Source organism: Rhinatrema bivittatum, chromosome 6 (assembly GCF_901001135.1).
Source record: "Rhinatrema bivittatum chromosome 6, aRhiBiv1.1, whole genome shotgun sequence".
Taxonomy (NCBI): Eukaryota; Metazoa; Chordata; class Amphibia; order Gymnophiona; family Rhinatrematidae; genus Rhinatrema; species Rhinatrema bivittatum.
Window position 1 is genome coordinate 127,869,588 of NC_042620.1, and position 23,608 is coordinate 127,893,195.

Consider the following 23,608-nt stretch of genomic DNA (forward strand, 5'->3'; position numbering starts at 1 on the left):
CTTCCACCGAAGCAGGGCCAGGTATCTCAATGTCTCCAGGGTGATCTGGTTTCCTCGGTGATCCGGGGATCAGAGTAGTCTCAAGGGTCAGGGGGGAAGGCTCATGCTCAGAAGCTACTCCCCCAGCGACCGAGCTTCCCGGGTTTGTAGATGGTATACCCGTGAAAAAGCCAGAGATCTGTGGCTGTCACGGGTCTTCTGAAGGCGAACTAGCAGTCTCGCCCCTCAGTCGGCCCTTTCTTTTCGTATGTGGCATTTTCGAGTAAGTAAATTAATTGAAGGAAATGTCCGACAGCTTTCCCCTCCGGCGTCTCTCGCAGGCTCGCTACTCTGCGGCCATCTTGCCCCCTCATAATAATTTTTTTAAAATATATTATTTTTAATTTATATTTTATCTTTTGTGGCACTTCAAAGTGGATTGCATTCAGATACAGTAGGCAATTCCATATCCCCAGAGGGCTTACTATCTAAGGGAGTCATGCATTAAGCAGTTTTCCTATAGATACAGAATGGGAGGCGTCACCCGGCTCTTCCTCAGGTCTCCAAGTTGGCACAGTGCCCGGAACCGATATTGGTGGAGAACACCTGGGACTCCTGAGGGCATCGGAGAATGGGGCCTCCAATGGCCGGTATCGCTTCGGCAGTGGTGCGGTGGCTGCCGGTGCTGCACCAGAACCAGAGCCGTGTGCCAACGGCGACTCATGGCGATGCTTGTGTGATCTCCCACTGTGCTCGGCCCAGTCTTTCCCCGTGCTGAGGAGGCGGAGGACCCCGATGTCCGGGAGAGCGGTGAAATCACCGAGGATCTGCCACCATTCCTACTTGAAGAGCTAGCGAGAGGAATGGTGAGAGGGAGTGTATCGAGAGGCTCCCTGCGACCTCTCGGTATCAATGGTTCTGATGCAGGAGTGGAAGAAGCAGATTTTGAAGAACCGAAAAGTTTCTCCATCTTAACAAGGTGTGCTCGACGGCCTTTGGGAGTCATCTGGTCACATAGATGACACCCACGGATGTCGTGCCAGGTCACCAGGCAGAGGATGCAAACCTCATGTGGATTCGTGATGGACATGGTCCGCAGACACTGGGGGCACGGATGAAAACTGGTCGACGCCATGAAAAAAACACTCGGCATATGGTCGATGACCAGTGGTCACCGTAAGCCAAGGAGTTGGGAATCGACCACAAAGTTGAAAAAAGGCAATAACAACCTACTACACCGAGGAGGCACCAACTGTGAAGGGGGACCCAATAAGGAAAAACTGGGACAAAGACCTAATACTGTCCAGAAATAAATAAGAAATAGAGGAGCTCCACAAACCGTGAAGCAACTGCACCACAGAAAAGAAGAGACTGAAGGGGGACCTCAAGTGGACACATGGATAGCGGCATGTTTGACATGCTCAGTGTGCTGGTCAAAGCTTCTAGAAACTTTGAGAAAAGTTTTCATGCCGGGCTCCATCAGATGATGCCACCCACATGTGAGGACTTGTTATTAAAGCTCTGTTGTTAAAGCTGGGAATGAGCAATCTGTTATTAGAGCTCTGTTGTTAAAGCAGAGAGACAGCAATCTGTTATTAACGGAGTTGCTGGATATAGCAATGTGTTATTATTTAGAATAGTTGTGGGTGGATCCTTGGACCAGTGGCAGGTGACCACGCCCTCAGGGGAAATCCCGAGAGGGACCACTGGTCAGGCTTAGTGTAGGAGACAGACACACACTAGTTCTTTTATTAGACAATATGTTAAACCACCAGAGGTGGCAGTAGTGAGCTGGAAGCGCCCGGCTGGGCTGTAGTCCCTCACGTACTGCAACAGCGATCCCAAGGTGGCTGAGCTGTAGAGAAACTAAGAAAGTGAGTAGATAGGATATGCAGAGTTCTGGAACAAGTCCTTGATGATAACACTCACACCATAGTCTCTTGAGGCAGCCCAGGAGTTGGAATGCAGTAGGCCCTCGAGGAGCGAGTACCTGGTTCCAGGGAAAGCTCAGAGAGATAGATGGAAACTCACTAATGTTGTAAACAGCGATAACTTCTTAGCAGAAGTGGTATTCAAGAGCTGGTCCGCGACGTGGGCCCCTCAAGGAGCGAGTACCGGCTCTGGACTGCGACCTGAAAAGAAAGAGAGAGAGCAAGGCCCCCGAGGAGCAGGTACCTCTAGTGAAGTCCGAGGAGGCAGAGTAGCTAGGTTTGCGGAGAGCGAGTCCCATCTGTAGCGACCTGGAGGAAGTGAACTCCATACCTTGCTAACTCATCTTGTTAGCGAAAACTGAGACCTTAAATATCTGGAGCTGATGACATCATCTCAGGGGGACGCCCCTGAAGTTCGTGCCAACGCTGGTACATCAGTCGGGGCGCGCACCCTTAGGCATCTGGTCAACATGGCGGCTTGCAGCATCGAGCCGGTCCGGGAACGCTGGAGGAGGACGGTCTGGAGACGCCACAGCAGCTAGCCTTCCATCAACCCCGGAGGTAGTCGCCAACGAGGTAAGGTGGGCGGAGCAGAGACGTCAGACAGCGACGGACACAACAGGACTCCCATCCTGCTTGTCCTAGGAGAATGGGTATAATGCAAGCCCTCAGCCTAGAGCCGGAAAGGATACGAGCAGTGTATTTCTGGATAATTTGCAGTGCCCTGACAAGTTCAGTCAACAACCCGATATATATTAAGTTGCAATTCTCCAAATCAGTGAATACCAGCGTTTGGAGCATAGTATGGAACTTGCAAGGATCTAGCAGTGGTTTCAACATATGTAAAGCTTGCACTTGAAAAAAAATGCTTTCACAACAGATTTCATTAGTTATATACAGGTCTATCCAGTAAAGTGCGGCCACGTTTAGCCCGCTCCTAACCCGCGTTCTACTCACTTTCCGGCTGCGTTAGCCCTTCCTGCGATCCACAACCCCCTTTAACCTACCCTTACCACGTCCTAAAATCCCCGGGCAACCCCTTCCGCACGCGACATGTATATTGCATGTAAACGAGCGAATTAGCTATTCCCTAGCATCCAGTAACCTGCGCCCTGACTATCGCTATTTTACCCTGCTGTTTTGCCACGCGTTTAACCTGCTAACTTACCGCCTACCCTTACCCCTGCGTTAGAGGCAGGGGTAAGGGTAGGCGGCAAGCTTTCCCCCAGCCCCCGCTCATCTGCCCTGGCCGCGTCCATGGATGCTGGTCTCCGGGGCAGCCCCAGTCCTCTCCCCTCCTCCCGAAGCAAAAAAAAAAAGCGATAAAAAAAAAGTTGCAAGAGAGAGAGGGGAGAGGACGGGCAATCCTACGCTTGGCGACTTACTTTTGCAGCCCCCCTCCGGACATCGTGGCTTCCCCCGTGCCAGTCCCCTCTCCCCTCCTCCCGAAGCAGGGTGCAAAAAGCAGCCTTGCTCCGGGAGGAGGGAAGACGGGACTGGCAGTGTAAAGCGGCGAAACGACTTAGACATCGGACGACCTCTCCTGCCTCCAGCTGCTCGCGAAGATGGACGCCTGCACGGCCGCTGAAGATGTGACGTCACGACGTTTAGCGTCACGGCATGTGATGTCACGTCTTCAGCAGCCGTGCAGGCGTCCATCTTCGCGAGCAGCTGGAGGCAGGAGAGGTCGTCCGATGTCCAGAGGGGGCTGCAAAAAGTAAGTCGCTTCGCCGCTTCGTACTGCCAGTCCCTTCTTCCCTCCTCCTGGAGCAAGGCTGCTTTTCGCGCCCTGCTTCGGGAGGAGGGGAGAGGGGACTGGCAATCCTGACTTCCTGGTATCTGTCATTTCAAATGACATTTGAAATGACAGATACCAGCGTGGCCGTGAAGCGTTAGGCCCGCGCACCCAGGATACTGTATAGGCGCTCTATACAGTAAAATGGGTTGCGCGGGCCTAACGCTTCACGGACGCTTCTTAGACGCAGTTTGCATTTGCAAGCTATTTACATACAGAATCGAGCGGTAGGTGAGCTGCACTTTGCGTGCGGCAACTGCGGGTGTGCCGGGCACTAACGCAGCTCTTCCTACCGCTCGTTACTGGATAGACCTGATAGTGATAACTTGGATTCAAGAATTACATCCAGACACTTAAGTTGGAACATACTACTAGCTGATCTGCACTTGACTACCTGTACTAAGATGTTCAGAACAATACTGAAAACATATCTATTTCGGCAATTTTCTAGATGACAGTCTTAATTATGCTGTTGGTATTGCAAATCCTGTTCTATGTTGTTTTAGTTGTCTGTTGATGTTTTATTTTATTTTAAGGGTTTTTATTCTTCTTTGGTATGGGGTTTTATGTACTTTATGGGGTAGATTTTCAGACTAGCGCGAATAGCCTACTTTTGTTTGCGCTCCAGGCGCAAACAAAAGTACGCTGGATTTTAGTAGATACGCGCGTAGTCGCGCGTATCGGCTAAAATCCTGGATCGGCGCGCGCAAGGCTATCGATTTCGTATAGCCTGCGCGCGCCGAGCCGCGCAGCCTACCCCCGTTCCCTCCTAGGCCGCTCCGAAATCGGAGCGGCCTAGAAGGGAACTTTCCATTGCCCTCCCCTCACCTTCCCCTCCCTTCCCCTACCTAACCCACCCGCCCGGCCCTGTCTAAACCCCCATCCTACCTTTGTCGGGGGATTTACGCCTCCCGGAGGGAGGCGTAAATCCCCGCGTGCGAGCGGGACTCCTGCGCGCCGGGCCGCGACCTGGGGCGGGTACGGAGGGCGCGGCCACGCCCCCGGACCGCCCCGGGCCGTAGCCAAAACGCTGCCGACACGCCCCCCGCCAAAACGCTGCCAAAACGCCCCCAAAACGCTGCCGACACGCCCCCGCAACGCCGCACGCTCCGGCCCCGCCCCCGACACGCCTCCCGACACGCCCACTCCGAAAACCCCGGGACTTACGCGAGTCCCGGGGTTCTGCGCGCGCCGGTGAGCCTATGTAAAATAGGCTCACCGGCGCGCAGGGCCCTGCTCGCGTAAATCCGCCCGGTTTTGGGCGGATTTACGCGAGCAGGGCTCTGAAAATCCGCCCCTATATGTTTGTATTTAAAGAGTTATTGTTTCCAAGTGATGTTGTTATTTATGGACTATGTATGTATCTCTTGAAAGATGCCTAGAGCCTGGCACCAGGCAACAAACAAACAAACAAATAAATAAATAAATACATTTGAAGTTTATAAAACTGTTAAACTCTTTCTCATAAAGAATAAGTATCTTGCAACAGTTTTTCCAGAAATACTTTCATGAGTCCCAAAGTCTTAGGTAATAGTTTGATTCACATTGTTGAAGATAAAAGAGGTGTGTGAATTGCCATCCCAGATTGTTGCTGGGATTGTGGGGGGTGGCGAAAGAGAGGATAAAGGGAGAGAGGGGGTTGATGATTGGCTGAGGGAGAAGAGAGAGGTGGACCATCAGCAGATGAACAAAGGAGACAGAGCATCTTTTAAAATAAATCGTTTATCTGACGATTGAAAATATCAGACAATATTTTCAATTTCGTCAGATATTGGGGGTCCCCGATAGCGATAGGAAACCCCACAATTAATTTCAGGGGTTCTCTTATCGTTATTGGGTGGGGGGGGGTGGCGGGAAGAAAGGTCACTTAAAAGTAACAAAAACACAGCCCGACCCTTTCAAATTAGTTCTTTAGTATCCCCCCACCCTCCGGACCCCTTTAACCCCCCCCCCCCAAATTTTTAAGTGCCTGGTGGTCCAGTGGGGGTCCCGGGAGCGTTCTCCCGCTCTCGGGCTGTCGGCTGTCAGTAAACAAAATGGTGCCGATGGCCCTGTGCCCTTAGCATGTGACAGGGTATCCGTGCCATTGGCGGCCCCTGTCACATTACACTTGAAAATCATCTCTGGAACGGGTATCTCCCCAACATCCTCTTCAGTAAACATTGAAGCAAAGACATTGTTTAATCTTTTTGGGATGTCCTTATCTTCCGTAAGTGCCCCTTTAACCCCTCAATCATCTAATGGTCCAACCGACTCCCTCGCAGGCCTTCTGCTTCGTCTATATTTTAAAAAGTTTTTATTGTGAGTTTTTGCCTCAATGGCCAACTTCTTTTCAAATTATCTCTTAGCCTGTCTTATCAGTGTCTTACATTTAACTTACCAATGCTTATGCTTTATCCTATTTTCTTCTGATGGATCTTTCTTCCAATTTTTGAATGAAGAACTTTTAGCTAATATAGCCTCTTTCACCTCACTTTTTAGCCATGCCTGCTGTCCATTGCTCCTACCATGTGACAGGGGCCGGCCAATGGCATGGATACCCTGTCACATGCTAAGGGCAAAGGGCCATCAGCGCCATTTTGTTTACTGGCAGCCGACGGCCTCAGGGATCTGCACTTGGACCAGTGCTTTTTAATATATTTATAAATGATCTGGAAAGGGGAACGATGAGTGAGGTGATCAAATTTGCGGATGACACAAAATTATACAAAGTAGTTAAATCTCAAGCGGATTGTGATAAATTGCTGGAGGTCCTTGTAAGACTGGAAGACTGGGTTTCCAAACGGCAGATTAATTTTTAACATGGACAAGTGCAAAGTGATGCATATAGCTAACAATAACCCTTGCTGTAGTTACGCAATGTTAGGTTCTATCTTAGATGTTATAGTAGATAATACCTAGATTGGATTTTAGACAGTGCTGGGGAGGAGCCGGCTGTCGTGGTACATGTGGGAACCAACGACATAGGAAAACGTGGGAGGGAGGTTCTGGAAGCCAAATTTAGGCTCTTAGGTAGAAAGCTTAAATCCAGAACCGCCAGGGTAGCATTCTCTGAACTGCTCCCTGTTCCATGCACAGGTCACCAGAGGCAGGCAGAGCTCCAGAGTCTCAATGCATGGATGAGACGATGGTGCAAGGAAGAGGGATTCAGTTTTGTTAGGAACTGGGGACCCTTTTGGGGAAGAGGGAGTCTCTTCCGAAGGGATTGGCTCCACCTTAACCAGGGTGGAACCAGACTGCTGGCGCTAACCTTTAAAAGGAGATAGAGCAGCTTTTAAACTAGAACAAAGGGGAAAGCCAACAGTCACTCAGCAGTGCATGGTTCGGAGAGAGGTTTCTTCAAAGGATACTAATGATGCATTAGAATTAGGGCATCCCGACAGTGAGGTTCCAATAATAAGAAAAGTAGTCCAAGTACCTGTAACTAAAAACTCACCTGAGCTAAAAGATTCTAACTTATCCCTATCAATTAAAAAGCAGAATGAAACTACAAACAAAAAAAAAAAACAACTTTCAAATGTTTGTATGCTAATGCCAGAAGTCTAAGAAGTAAGATGGAAGAATTAGAATGTATAGCAATGAATGATGACAGACTTAATTGGCATTTTAGAGACATGTTGAAGGAGGACAACCAATGGGACAGTGCTATACCGGGGTACAAATTATATCGCAATGACAGAGAGGAGCACCCGGGAGACGGTGTGGCACTTTATGTCTGGGATGGCATAGAGTCCAACAGGATAAACATCCTGCATGAGACTAAATGCAAAATTGAATCTTTATGGGTAGAAATCCCTTGTGTGTCGGGGAAGACTATAGTGATAGGAGTATACTACCGTCCACCTGGTCAAGATGATGAGATGGACAGTGAAATGCTAAGAGAAATTAGGGAAGCTAACCAAATTGGTAGTGCGGTAATAATGGGAGACTTCAATTACCCCAATATTGACTGGGTAAATGTATCATCGGGACACGCTAGAGAGATAACGTTCCTGGATGGAATAAATGATAGCTTTATGGAGCAATTGGTTCAGGAACCGACGAGAAAGGGAGAAATTTTAGATCTAATTCTCAGTGGAGCACAGGATTTGGTGAAAGAGGTAACGGTGGTGGGGCCGCTTGGCAATAGTGATCATAATATGATCAAATTTGAATTAATGATTGGAAAAGGAACAGTATGCAAATCCACGGCTCTCGTGCTAAACTTTCAAAAGGGAAACTTTGATAAAATGAGAAAAATTGTTAGAAAAAAACTGAAAGGAGCAGCTACAAAAGTAAAAAGTGTGCAAGAGGCGTGGTCATTGTTAAAAAATACCATTCTATAAGCACAGTCCAGATGTATTCCACACATTAAGAAAGGTAGAAAGGCGGCAAAACAATTACCGGCATGGTTAAAAGGGGAGGTGAAAGAAGCTATTTTAGCCAAAAGATCTTCATTCAAAAATTGGAAGAAGGATCCAACAGAAGAAAATAGGATAATGCATAAACGTTGGCAAGTTAAATATAAGACATTGATAAGACAGGCTAAGAGAGAATTTGAAAAGAAGTTTGTCGTAGAGGCAAAAACTCACAGTAAAAACTTTTTTAAATATATCCGAAGCAGAAAGCCTGTGAGGGAGACAGTTGGACCATTAGATTATTGAGGGGTCAAAGGGGCACTTAGAGAAGATAAGGCCATCGCGGAAAGATTAAATGATTTCTTTGCTTCAGTGTTTACTGAAAAGGATGTTGGGGAGGAACCCGTACTGGAGAAGATTTTCATGGGTAATGATTCAGATGGACTGAATCAAATCACGGTGAACCTAGAAGATGTGGTAGACCTGATTGACAAACTGAAGAGTAGTAAATTACCTGGACAGGATGGTATACACCCCAGAGTTCTGAAGGAACTAAAAAATGAAATTTTAGAACTATTAGTAAAAATTTGTAACCTATCATTAAAATCATCCATTGTACCTGAAGACTGGAGGATAGCTAATGTAACCCCAATATTTAAAAAGGGCTCCAGGGGCGATCCGGGAAACTACAGACCAGTTAGCCTGACTTCAGTGCCAGGAAAAATAGTGGATAGTGTTCTAAACATCAAAATCACAGAACATATAGAAAGACATGGTTTAATGGAACAAGGTCAGCATGGCTTTACCCAAGGCAAGTCTTGCCTCACAAATCTGCTTCACTTTTTTGAAGGAGTTAATAAACATGTGGATAAAGGTGAACTGGTAGATGTAGTATACTTGGATTTCAGAAGGCGTTTGACAAAGTTCCTCATGAGAGGATTCTAGGAAAAGTAAAAAGTCATGGGATAGGTTGCGATGTCCTTTCGTGGATTGCAAACTGGCTAAAAGACAGGAATCAGAGAGTAGGATTAAATTGACAATTTTCTTAGTGGAAGGGAGTGGGCAGTGGAGTGCCTCAGGGATCTGTATTGGGACCCTTACTTTTCAATATATTTATAAATGATCTGGAAAGAAATACGACGAGTGAGATAATCAGATTTGCAGATGATACAAAATTGTTCAGAGTAGTTAAATCACAAGCAGATTTTGATACACTGCAGGAAGACCTTGTGAGACTGGAAAATTGGGCATCAAAATGGCAAATGAAATTTAATGTGGATAAGTGCAAGGTGATGCATATAGGGAAAAATAACCCATGCTATAGTTACACAATGTTAGGTTCCATATTAGGTGCTACAACCCAAGAAAGAGATCTAGGTGTCATAGTGGATAACACATTAAAATTGTCAGTTCAGTGTGCTGCGGCAGTCAAAAAAGCAATCAGAATGTTGGGAATTATTAGAAAGGGAATGGTGAATAAAACGGAAAATGTCATAATGCCTCTGTATCGCTCCATGGTGAGATCGCACCTTGAATACTGTGTACAATTCTGGTCGCCGCATCTCAAAAAAGATATAATTGCGATTGAGAAGGTACAGAGAAGGGCTACCAAAATGATAAGGGGAATGGAACAGCTCCCCTATGAGGAAAGACTGAAGAGGTTAGGACTTTTCAGCTTGGAGAAGAGATAGCTGAGGGGGATATGATAGAGGTGTTTAAAATCATGAGAGGTCTAGAACGGGTAGATGTGAATCGGTTATTTACTCTTTCGGATAATAGAAAGACTAGGGGGCACTCCATGAAGTTAGCATGTGGCACATTTAAAACTAATCGAGGAAGTTCTTTTTTACTCAACGCACAATTAAACTCTGGAATTTGTTGCCAGAGGATGTGGTTAGTGCAGTTAGTATAGCTGTGTTTAAAAAAGGATTGGCTAAGTTCTTGGAGGAGACGTCCATTACCTGCTATTAATTAAGTTGACTTAGAAAATAGCCACTGCTATTACTAGCAACGGAAACATGGAATAGACTTATTTTTTGGGTACTTGTCAGGTTCTTATGACCTGGATTGGCCACTGTTGTAAACAGGATGCTGGGCTTGATGGACCCTTAGTCTGACCCAGTATGGCATGTTCTTATTGTCAGCTCAATGTTCTGTGGCAATCAAAAAAATAAACAGAATGTTATGAATTATTAGGAAGGGAATGGCAAATAAAACAATGGATGTCATAATGCCTCTGTATCACTCCAAGATGAGACCGCAGCTTGAATACTGTGCGCAGTTCTAGTCACCGCATCTCAAAAAAGATATAGTTGCACTAGAGAAAGTGCAGAGAAGTATGACCAAAAATGATAAGTGTGACCAAAATGATAAGGAATGGCTGCCCTATGAGGGAAGGCTAAGGAAGTTAGGGCTGTTCAGATTGATGAGATAACAGAGGGGGGATATGACAGAGGTCTACAAAATCATGAAAGGACTAGAACAAGTTAATGTTAATTGGTTATTTACTCTCTCAGATAATAGAAGGTCTAGGGGCACTCCATGAAGTTAGCAAGTAGCACTCCATGAAGTTAGCAAGTAGCTCATTTAAAACAAATAAAAGAAAATTATTTTTCACTTAGCACATCGTTAAGCTTTGGAATTCATTGCCAGAGGATGTGGTTACAGCAGTTAGTGTAACTGGTTTAAAAAGGGACATTGGCAGAGGGGGTATGTATGACATGGGGGGAGGAAGTATGAGAGGGGAGGAATTAGTGCCAGGAATGTGTGTGTATGTATGTGTGTATAAAAGAGGAGATCTTCCCCAGGATGGTGTGGAAGTGTGTGAGAGGGGGTCCACCTTAAGTGGGAAGGAAGTGCGAGGGGGAAATTCTCCCTTCTCTCTTCTCCCTCCATCTCTGATCTTCTCAATGCCATTTTTTCCTTCTCTCTCCTCCATCACAGTTCTTCCCTCTCTCTCCTCACCCCATCTCCAATTTTCCCCAATCCCTGATACCATCTGCATGTTGTTCCATTATGCTCCCTTCTTTGCACCTATTACTAAAATGCCCTTTCCCCATCGAAAAACCTCAAAAAACTAAATAAATTATCCAGATATACGAGAGGTCAGAAAATGACTAAAATAAAAAAAAAAAGTTATATTATTTAATATAAATCTATGCAAATATATTACAGAATTTCAGAAACATTGCCTCAGAATTTTCTCTTTCTACAAAGTCTGTTCCTTAGCTGCTTTACAAAACTGTAGGTTGTGACCTAGATAGTGTTATAGCACTCACAAAATGGCACTGAAGTAAACTCTTTTAGAAAAAATTGTAATGTGTGCAGGTCTGAAAAAAAAAGACAGATTTGGAATGGTATTTCCTTTTTTTCCCTGCTGATGGTCAGAAGTGGAAAAATTGAAAATTGGGGAAGAATTTAAAAATTTTACATCACAGTCCTTGACTCTTGGTCTCATTCTTTATTACAGGCTGTTTTTGTTTGCTTGCAGTACCAAACAGGGAAGGGGGTCAAAGAAAATCTACTGGTGGCTTGTCTGCAGTCAGGAAAGCTTTTGCCTCATTGGCTATTCATAACAATTTGTCAGTTCAGTTATTTTCAGGAGTTTGTATTGGTGACTTTCTGTGACCTTCTGTATTTCTACAAGCAGGGGTGTCATTAGCACCAGGCACACAGAGCCCATGCCCTAATTCTCAAGCACAGTGTCCTGAGTCTCAGCGGCCAGGCCACAATGGGACTTATGGGGAGGATGCTGCATCAGCACCAGGCTGAGTGGCTGATAAAAGAATGTTACCATGTCGGGCTTGGGTGCACCACCAGAGAGAAGGCTGCCAAACTGAACCCAGATGGCGCAGCCAAAGAGAGAAGGTTACTAGGTCCAGTCAACACGATGGAGAAGAAGAAACTGTGCATCGGCTGGGCCAAAAAATGTTGGCTGCTCCTGCCTGTACCCTGCATATTCCAGGGGGAGAGGGAGGAGAGTATGAAAGTTTGTGTGTGTGTGAGCAACATGTGAGAGAGCATGTGTGATTTTGTATATGAGCAATAACGTGTGTGAGAGGTTGTGTGTGAGCAATAATGTGTGAGAGTTTATGTATGTAAGCAATAATATGTGAGAGAGATTGTGTGTGGGCAGTAGCGTGTGCAAGAGTTTGTGCTTGTATGTATGTGAACAATAGCATGTGTGAAAGTTTTTGGATGTGGATGTGAGTGTGAGTGATGCTGCATGAGACCAAGGAGAAAGCTGCTGCTTCCTGTACATTACAAGGAGAGGGAGAGAGCATGGGTATGCATGAGAGACATTGTGAAAACAAATGGAGAGAAAGTGTGTTTGAGAACTTGTGCTTGTGTATATGTGAGCATTAGCATGTGTGAGAGCTTGTATGTGTGTTTGAGCAATCCAGCCACAGCTATCTATACCAGTCCTCCCTAAGTCCCAACACAGCAAGGATTCTGGGTTAGGCTGGATCACTGCAGATGAGGAATAAGAGATCAGGGCTCAGAGGGTTAGAGGCCCCGGGGAGCAGAGAGAGAGCTAACGTAAGGATCTGCTAAGATTAAGGACTGTGTTGTACCTGAAGTAAGGTGAGGTGTATAAATTATTTTGACTCCTGCTATAACTGTTGCTGCCATAACTATTTTGAGTTTGTATCACTGTAAATAAATGGGTAGATTTTAAAAACCCAGTGCGAGTAATCCCCGGGGTTTATGTCCATGGCCGGGCCTTACGTACGCCGGGTCAATTTTCAAATGGGCCCAGCCATGCTCGTAAACCCCAGTACGCGAATATGCGCCAGGCCCAGGGAAAGGGGCGGGGCGGGGCTAGAAGCAGCTGGTACAGTTGCCATTTGCTGCTGTGCAGGGGAAGCACGCAGTGCCGGCACACACAGCTTGCTATTGCTCCTGAAGAGGAGCAAAAGATAAAACAAGAAAATGGAGGCTAGATTGGATAGGGATAGGGGGAGGGGGAGGGGAGGAGAAGGGAAGGGGAAAGGAGGTTAGGTAGGGAAGTTCCCTGGGAGGGAACTGGGGAAGACTGGGATGTGTCGCCGTGCGAAAATTGCATAAGTCCCCCCGCTTGCGCACGCTGCCCGCACATGCACGCGGATTATAAAATCTGGCACGTCTATGTGTGCATGCTGGGAAGTGCATGCACATGGACGCACCCACGTACCTTTATAAATCTACCCCAAAGTGCACTTATGGAACAGCCAGAGTCTGCCTCCTGTTTCCTCTGGCTGTTATCAAGCTGCTACCACTCAAGCTACCACATATGGTGTTAGAAGAGGGATTTGAATCCATGCCTCCACGGGAGACAGGATAAGAAAATGGGAAAGCTTATTGTGTGTCCCCCTACCTAAGGAAGTAAGTTTGGGAAAGAAGAAAAGTGTCGCTAGAGGGGCAAGTACAGAAGTTTGAAACATAGTCAGAAGCCCACAGCCGCAGCAGGGAAAAAAAAGGTTTTTTTCTCTCTCTGTGGACCTCTCAGTTCTACTTGCCCACCTGAATAGTAAAGGATCAAACAGTAAGTCAGGGCCAGACAGGCTGGCAGGTTTTTTTTTGTTTTCCCTCTCCTCCAGAGAAATGCACAGTCTGAACTTGACTCAGGGAGCAGAGAAGATGGAGCAAATGACCAGATCCTGGCTTCAGGACAGCAGCAGCTGCAGAATGCTATGCAATCACAAATTGATGGGCAGTGGACGCTGCAAGAACAATTAATGCAGCAACACAGTGCAGACTGCTCTGGACAGGATACAATGGGCACCTTTAATTCTTCACATCCTGTTTAAAATGAAGGCTGGTGAGGACCTAGAGGTCTTCCTGAAAAACTCTGAGAGGACCGGTCCACCTGTCAGCTTGGCCTGAAGCCAGCTGGCCAACCCACTTGGCTAATATGCTCATGGGTAGAAGTCACGCAACTTTTCAAGCAGCCAACCAGGATGGGAGGGCTACCTACATGGAAGTCAAAGCCAGTATCCTGGAGAGAGCCGGGTATACCTCAGAAACATACTGGCAGCAGTTCTGATGAAGTTTCCTGCAGCCCAGGATAAGGACTCAAAATCTGTTTCACTGCCTGAAGATTGCCAGCTGGAAGTGGTTGCATCTGGAGGTGAAGATTGGACTTGAAGTAGCCAAAGAGTGCTTCTGGAACAGTTCCTAGATGGGCTTGACCAGTCCATGTGGAACTGGGTTTGCCGACACATAGGCCTCATGTTAGAAGGAGACTTGGAAGTGTCGGAATCCTTCCAACCAGACACAATTAATGCTTGACAACATACAGAGGATAGAAAAGCAGCCTGTTCAAACTCCCAGAGAATGGGGGGGCCCCCAGCAACCTCCCTCAGAAGTGGATAACTTGTCTTCTGGACCTAGAACCCAGACCACAGTCTCATCCATATGCTTTAACTGTGGACAGAGAAGGCATTTGACAAGAGACTGCCGATTTGTGAGACCTGAAGTTACGGATGTCAGTTAGTGACCCAGCCCTCACCAGAAAGTAAAATTTCTGGGGACAAAATGAAAACTGAAAAGCAGAAAAGACCCTCATCTCAGAAGAAGAAAGGCAGTCAACCTGCCCCAAGGATGAAAGCTCAAATACTTTAGCTTTCTGCACCCTCTGTGCAGGGAATGGGCATCAGGAAGACAACTGCCCCTTTGGAAGGGCCAGAATTGAGGAACTCTTGAAGGGAACTGTTAAAAGCAAAGGAGAACCCATCCAATGGTCATGCTCTTTTTTGTAAGGCAGTGAACCATGTCGTGGAAGAGTTTCCATGGTTAGATGACTTGGCGTGTGAATGGAAATTGGAAGAACAACGCAGGATAAAGCAGAACCCCAGGATGAAAATGAAAAATGGGAACAAGAGTGGGCAAACTCGTTTACCCAATTGCAGAGCTGAGGCCTAGTGGATAATCCTCATCAGCCCCGTAAGGAATTTGTGATCTTGGTGCAAGTGGACAATGTTCCCACCCAAGCTTTGGAGGATTCAGGATCTGGCATCCTAAGTTTAGGAGGACCTGCTCCAAAAAGAGCACATCAGTCACAAGAGAAAAGAGACCCTTACATGTGTACATGGGGACAAACAGGAGTACTCAACCAGTCAGGTTCTGTTGATGACCCTGGCAGGTCACGCCATTATAGAAGCGGGAGTCCTTTCCAACCCCCCATACCTGGTTGTTCTGGGACATGATTTTCCCCAGTTTGTGACCCTGTGGCACCATCTCACAGAAGGTCAGGGCAACCCACCAGGGGATTGTTCATCTATAAGGTGGAGCCAGGAAGTAGCCCAAATACAATTGGACGTCTGGCCTGTCAAGGCCAAACTGAGGGGGAGGGTATGAGAGGGAATATATAAAAAAAAACTATCTCAGAACACCTTAAAGGACCGGCTACAGCTATCTATACCAGTGCTCCTTAAGTCCCAACCCAGCAAGGGATTCCGGGTAAGGCTGGATCACTGCAGATGAGGGATAAGAAACCAAAAAGGGTTTGGTGAAGTCTAGGCTTTTCAGGATCAATTCAAAGCATATTTCCTCTTTCAGGGCCGTATATGCCTTCTCTTCCTCCTCTGACCACCGGACCTTCTCTGGTGCTTTCTTTACCAACAGCCTTGCGAGAGATTGCTTTGCTTATGTTTATAGGACTGGCACCTGGGTGATCACCTCAATCTTCCTGGTCTGCAGTTGGATCTTGTCCTTCCCAAAAGTGCAACAAAGATACTGGACTTCTTGCTCTCCCAACAAGCACTTTGTGAGGTTAGCTGTTAGTCCTGCCTTCCTCAGGCTGGATAGCATGGACTGGAGTTGGCTTAGATATGTCTTCCAATCTGAGCAGTACACCACGATGTCATCCAAGTAGGTGGCTGCATACTCAATGTAGGCGGAGCAGGGAATTGACCAATTTCTGAAACATTGCAGGAGTACCATGAAGTGCAAAAGGGAGTATGGTGAACTGGAAAAGTCCACCTAGTGCTGAGACTGCAGTCTTCTCTTTCGCTGTTGATGTGAGAGGCACCTGTCAATACCCTTTGGTAAGGTCCAAGGTAGAGATGAACTGGGCTGATTCCAGACGCTCAATCAGTTTATCCATGCGTGGCATTGAATAGGCATCAAGTTTTAAAACCTCATTGACTTTTTAAAAGCCAATGCAGAACCTTATGCTTCCATCTGGCTTCAGAATTAACACGATGGATGAGGACTAATCACAGTTAGATTCTTCTATAACTCCAAGCAGGAGCATCACCTTCACTTCATTTTCAATGATGAGGAGCCTGGCCTTGGGTCTTTGCCGTACCACAGCTCCCAGAGACGTAATAATGTCATGCAGTGCCAGGTCGATACGACTGGGCAGGTTCGAGAAGATCTCCTTGTTTTGCTCTGCCAGCTGCTTTAATTCAGTTACCTATTAGAGATGTGCATTCATCGTGGTTCGGGGGCCCCTCCCCCTGAAACTCCGAACTCCGAGAAAAATTTGTTTTTGGGTTTGTACGGGGAGAGGGGCACATTTTATATTTTAAATAAAAAACCACCCCAAGCATTAAAATTTAGTTTAATACAACCCCCCCACCCCCACCATCCCGATCCCTCCCCAAGACTTAATAACATCCCTGGTGGTCCAGCAGGGTCCCACGAGCGATTTGTCCCTCCGTGCCGGTGTGCCGGCCTCGCTCAAAATGGTGCCGATAGCCTGTGACTTACTATGTCACAGGGGCTACCGGTGCCATTGGTCAGCCCCTATCACATTGGCCATCGGCACCATCTTGTGTTCCTACCATGTGACAGGGGCTAACCAATGGCACCGGCAGCCCCTGTGACATAGTATGGGCAAAGGCCATCGGCGCCATTTTTATTACTGGCAGCCGATGACAAGATCACTCCCGGACCCCCGCTGGACCCCCAGGGACTTTTGGCAAGTCTTTGGGGGGGGGGGGGGGTCAGGAGGCCCAAAAAACGGCGAAAAATGAAGCTAAAACAAACCCATCCCAAGCATTAAAATTCACCTTAATACATAAAATACAACCCCCCCCCCCCCCACCATCCCGATCCCTCCACAAGACTTACTAACATCCCTGGTGGTCCAGCGGGGTCTCGCGAGGATTTCTCTCTCCCTGCGGTCGAGCTGTCTGGCCTGCCTCGCTCAAAATGGTGCTGATAGCCTCTGACCTACTGTCACAGGGGCTATCGGTGCCATTGGTCAGCCCCTGTCACATGGCCATCTGCGCCATCTGGTGCTCCTACCATATGACAGGGGCTGACCAATGGCACCGGTAGCCCCTGTGACATAGTATGGGCAAAGGCTATCGGCGCCATTTTGATTATTGGCAGCCGACGGATAGATTGCTCCCGGATCCCCGCTGGACCCCCAGGGACTTTTGGCCAGCTTGGGGGGGGGCCTCCTGACCCCCCCAAGTGAGGCAGGCCAGACAGCCCGACAGCAGGGAGAGAGAAATCCCTCGCGGGACCCCGCTGGACCACCAGGGATGTTAGTAAGCCTTGGGGAGGGATCGGGATGGTGTGTGTGTGTGTGTGTGTGTGGGGGTGTTTGTATTTTATGTATTAAGGTGAATTTTAATGCTTGGGGTGGGGTTTTTTTAGCTTCGTTTTCCCACGCCGTTTTTTGAGCCGGTTTCGTTTTTCCCCGTTTAGTTTTTGTTCGTTTTTCCAAAAAATAACCGAGGAAAAACTAGCTTTACCCCGAAGCGTCCGACTCAAAAAACGACCCGGTAGTAAAAATCGAAGCTCATCACTATTATCTATATGGTGGACAGCTGATCTTTGAAAGGAACCTGGGTTTGGTCCACTTCCGTTCCAACCTTGTGTGCGTCCGGCGGTCTCAGATGGCTTTGACCTCTGTGCCTCACCTTTCTTCCTTCTCTCTCATCAAGCCTTGGGAAGATGGCTGCTGCCGCGTCTTCATGCCGCTCTCTCCGGTGTCCCCGGATCGGCAAAGGTGACGGTGTTTGCCATGATTTTCCAGAGGGCCTCCTAGGGTGCGCGCGCACATGCCACCCACGTCTTTATCCACGTCATGGCGGGAACCTCGGGGGCGTCTCCTCCGAGTGACGTCATCACATCCTGGTATTTAGCCTGCCCTTCATTTGCTAACAAACTGAGTTAGCAAAGATTGGATTGGAGTGCCTCCGGTCTAAGCTGCTCTGCCGCTTCCCAGCTACCGCAGGAAGCTCTCTCTGCCCTTCGGGGTAATTCTTCACTAACCTGGGTACCCGCTCCTCGGGGGCCCTTCTGCTCTATTTCAGGTAGTTATTTATTTATTTACATTATTTTCTATACCGTCGCTAAGTTATATACCATCGCAGTGGTCTTCATGTCGGCACATAAATTAATGTAGGTGGATGCGTACTATAGTACATTCTAACAGGTGCCACAAAAGGTTCAGTTTCAATAAATCGTTAAAGACAATCAATTGTTTAATGAAGTAGGTCATGACCAAGTGTACCTGTAAGGTACTGTTCACAGGTAAAAATCAAATTTATAGTGTTTACGATTACGTTTATTGTGAGGTAGAATTCATACATTCTTGGAATAGTGCTGTGTGCTGGTGTTCTTCTGCCTATTACTGTATATTTTCATTCTCGTCTCTTTATAAAATGCTTGTTTAAAAAGCCATGTTTTTAAACTTTTCTTAAAGGTTTTGAGATCTCTTTGCAATCTGATCTCTAGAGGCATTGTGTTCCTAAGTGTGGAGCCTGCTAAAGATAAGGCCCTTTCTCTCACTTGAGTTAGTTTCGCTGTTTTTACTGAGGGAATGGTTAAGAGTGCTTTATTTGTGATTGAAGGTTTCTGTGTGGGACGTGCACTCGCAATGCTGTGTTTAGCCAGTCTGATTTTTCATCGTGTATTAGTTTATGTATGGTACATAGGGCTTTGTATTTAATTCTGTGTTCAATAGGTAGCCAATGTAATTCCGCCAGGGTTTCAGTTATATGGTCCCTCCTCCTTTTTCTGGTTAGTATTCTAGCTGCTGTGCTTTGAAGTATTTGAAGTGGCCTTAATGCTGTATTCGGGAGTCCTAGTAAAAGGGCATTACAGTAGTCCATGCTGGAGAAAACTAGTGCCTGAAGTACTGTTCTGAAATCAACTAGTGTTAGTAGTGGTTTTAGTTTTCTGAGTACCATGAGTACCATAGCCTTCTTTTACTTTTAGCGATATGTGCTGTTTTAGATTGATTTCTGGGTCCATTATTATTCCAAGGTTTTGTACTTTTTCTGCTAGTTCAATTTTCTGGTTGTCTTTGAGGATTATTGGAGTTTGGATGATTTCAATATTTTTCCGTTCTAAGTGTAGAAATTCTGTTTTTTCAATATTAATCACAAGTTCCATTCGGTTTAGCAGTTGTTTTATAATGTCTAAGTAAATGTTAGCTAGGTTTAACGTTTTCTCTAATGTGTCCTCGACTGGTAAAATTAGTTGAATATTGTCTACATAAATGTAATGTATGATTCCTAGACCTGCTAGCAGATGACATAAGGGCAGCATGTATATGTTAAAGAGGGTTGCAGACAGGGCTGCTCCCTGCGGTACTCCTGTTTTGAGATTGACTTTTTCTGATAATACGTTGTTGATCTGAACTTGAAAGAACCTATTATTTAGATATGAACTGAACCAGTTTATTGTTTTGCTGTGTAATCCGATTTCTTTTTGTCTTTTTAGTAGTATTTTATGGTTTACTGTGTCGAAGGCTGCTCCTAAGTCTAGCATTATTAGAATGTAAAGTTTACTGCTATCAAAACCTCTTAGAATGTTATCTGTTTGTTGTGTTCAAGCCTCTTCTTGCCCCTCGCTCCACCCTCTTTACCTTGGAAGCGACTCCCTTCGGCTCTGACGGACAGATGCAGCCACAACTTCTCTCTGCCTCTTGGGCCCGGTGTCCCCGGGCTGGCTTGACGCTACGGATCCGCCCTGTTCCCGATTACATAAGGGCGTGCGCGCACGCTCCAGACTTGTACCAGCAAAGGTGTGAACCTTGGTGGCGTCCCCCCGTAGTGACATCATCCATTTGCACTTTAAAAGGTCTTTGTTTGCTAACCTCTAATGAGTTAGCAAGGATCTCCAACAGGACTTGCTTCGGCAGTCCACGATACTTGCAACAACGATCCGAGTTAGCCAGGGGAATCCTTCCCCACTGCTCGGCCTTTTCAAACTTACCAGGAGTACCCATGCCACGGGGGCTCCACTCTCTCTTCTTGATTTCAGATTGCTGGAATACTCAGAAGACTCCTCATTGCCTGGAAGCGATCATGGACGTGAACACAGTGAGTCTATTGTACATAGGAATCGGTACTCGCTCCACGAGGGCCTACATTCCTAAAGCTCTGAAGACTCCCTTCCTCCAAGACGCTATCGCAGGTACAGAGATCGAGAGTTACATTGGCAAGATTGCAGATAGGAACTGGTACTCGCTCCACGAGGGCCCATGTTCCTAGAATCCTTTACAGACTCTCTTCTACTCTAGAAGCCATTTCATATACAGCTATTGTGAGTTCTTATTACAGACTGTTAGAGGAACCAGTGCTCACCTACGGCTCCTGTTCCAGAATATACTGAAGACTCTCTGTGGCACAGAGACCATTGCAGACATCTACTGTTGTGAGTGTACCATCTTGTATCCAGTATACCCTGTCTACTCACTACTTCTAGTCTCTCTCTACAGCTCAGCGACCCAGAAATTATATTCCAGTATCAGAAGGACTTCAGCCCTACCGGACACAGTAACTCACTACTGCCACCTCTGGTGGTCCAGCTTCCAGCCTAATAAAGAACTATTTGTGTTTACTTCATATTCTAGCCTAGCCGGTGGTTCCTCTCAGGATCTCCTCCTGGGGGCGCTGTCATCTGCCATCGGCCCAGGGATTCACCATTTCCCCCAAGAGGTCATTCCTTACACTACTATCACTCTGTGGGAGCCAACCACTACAGACCACTAACACCACTTACGGAAGTATTGTATATAGAGCTAACTCCTCTTTCTATGGGACTTGTCAGCAGCCTATATATATATAACAGATTGCTACTCCGTAGCAAAGGCATGATAGATTGCTATCTCAGTAGTGAAGTACAAATATATCTATTGCTAGCTCCGCTCCTCGGAGGAATATCATTGAACAGATTGCCAACTCCTTTTCCTTGGGGAGTTGAACCATATCAGATTGCTACCTTCTTCCCGTACAGGAGCATCCAACAGCAGTTCATTAATAGATTACTAACTCCACCCTCCTGGCGGGTAAGCATTACAGATAGCTAACTCCTCCCTTCTGGAGGAGCAGATCATGACAGATTGCTAACTCTGCCCTCCTGATGGAGCAGAGCAATAACAGATTGCTAGCTCCACCCTCCTGGCAGGGTGCGCATAACACTGTTAGCGAGAGAAGTAGTGTCTCAGTGCTGTAGTGCTTTCGAAATCCATGTTGAGATGGATACAGTATGTTATTATTATCTAGGTGTTCAGCTAGCTGTTTCTGTACTGTTTTTTCTAATAGTTTAGCTATTAAGGGAAGATTTGAGACTGGGCGGTAGTTGTTCAGGATCATGGGGTCACTGTTTTTTTTTTCTTTATGATTGGTTTTATAATTGCCCCTTTCAGTATATCTGGCATAGTTCCTTCTTCAAGGGATAGGTTTATGATCTTAGCTAATGTAGGGGAGACTGTGTTAGCTCTTTTCTTAAGTTCAAATGTTGGTATTGAGTCGATTTTGTGTGGAGCCGGGTTTATGTTTTTTTAGCATGTATTCCACTTCCATCTCTGATATCTCAATAAATGACAACCATTGGTTAATGTCTTTTTTGCATTTTAATTTCTTGATTGGTAGTGTTTGGAAGTTTGTTTCTTAAATTAGTAATTTTGTCACTGAAAAATTTGGCAAATTCGTTACATTTTGATTCTGGTAGATTTTGTGGTGATTCTTGTTTGTCATTGGTGAGATTTGATACTATTGAGAATAAGGTTCTTGGATTGTTAGCAAATTTTTCTATTTTATTGCTGAAGTATTCTTTCTTAAAGATTAGTTGTTTGTAAAAAGCTAGATGTTTTCTGTATTTGGTTAGGGTATCGGTTGTTTTGTGTTTTCTCCATCTTTTTTCCATTGATCTGAGAGTCCTTTTTGCATCTTTTACTTTTTCGTTATGCCAGGATTTATTATGTATTGCTTCTTTTTTACGTATTGATTTGATGGGGTTTATTTCATCAGCTATTTTTTTGGTTGAGTCTAACCATGTTTCTGTAGCAGAACTGCAGTTGTTGTAGTCAATATCTGTTAGTTTTTCCTCTAGTATGTCATTTAGTTTTTCAATATTAAAAGGTGGTCGATATTTAAATATCTAAGGGTTTATAATTTTTTTTGATTTGAGGTACCTATCTTAGGATACCGGGTACCCGCTCCTCGAGGGCCTGCTCTCCTTAATCTGGTGTCTACCACTGAACAACTTCTGCCTGCCAGGACCTTCAACTATACAGCTTTCTGCTTCAGTGAGTATTAAGCCTTTCAGTCTGTCTCACCTTCAGCGCTCTGTGTCTACATCCAGGACCTGTCCCTGCTACGCCGCACTGCCTATCACCTACTCGAGTGTGAGATGGTCTTTTCTGCTGTGGACCCCTGGACTACTTCACTGGATTACCTTCACTGCTGCCCACTCCCCAGGCAGTACCATCAAGCTGTATAATAAATACAACTTCTCTGTGTCTGTGTGTATAGTGTCTAACCTAGTACTGCAGTTCCTCATGGGGCTCCTCCCCGTGGGAGTGGCCATCACCATAGTACCCAAGAATCCACTCCAACACTTCATAACCATAACACCTCGAGCCCAAACTCTCCTTCCTGTACCACTCCGCACCCCTGTGCAGCCCATTTCTTCAGGAAGTTCACGTGATAGATTTGAGGTGGGTTTTTTTTTTTTTTCCTTTACCTGGCTGAGCCACTTTATAATCCACAGGTCCTGTTTTCTATGAGGAGGAGGACAAGGACACAGTCTCCTGGCTGAAACACCCATTGGACCATGGGATGATTGTAAGCTCAGGCTTGGGAGCTCTGTTCCTTTTCCAGACATAGGTAGGCCACCTCCAAATCCCTTTTTAGGGGATCCTGCACTTGAAGCACATAGTCAATGAGGCTCTGCCTGGGGTTCTATTTGTCTTCCCATATCTCATGAGCTATGCCCAAGATTCCTCTGTCTTCTCCAATATAGTAACTCAAAAGGGGAAAACCACATCGAACTCTTGGTACTTTGTGGACTGCAAACAGCATATAGAGTAGAAATGCATCCCAGTTCTTACCATTTTCATTCACAAATTTCCTCAACATTTGTTTAAGCATTTGATCAGGCTATCGGTCTGCAGGTGATACACTGAGGTCCGTAGAGTTTTTCCTTGAGCAAAGTGCAAAGTTGTTTTATAAACTTGGAGATGAAAGAGGTACTCTGATCCATCAGGATCTCCTTGAGCAGCCCAAATCATGAAAAAGCTTCCATTAGGGTAGTCACCACCATTGGGGGTCTTCATATTTCGAAGTAGCACTGCTACTGGATATCTGGTGGCATAATCCAGTATGATGAGAATG

General features: G+C 46.1%; 1 protein-coding gene across 1 annotated transcript in view; it reads right to left on the bottom strand.

The window, feature by feature from the left end:
• CERKL (ceramide kinase like) overlaps positions 1-23,608 on the bottom strand; it is a 321,952-nt gene that overhangs the window by 52,364 nt on the left and 245,980 nt on the right. The gene's annotated exons all lie outside the window — the stretch shown is intronic.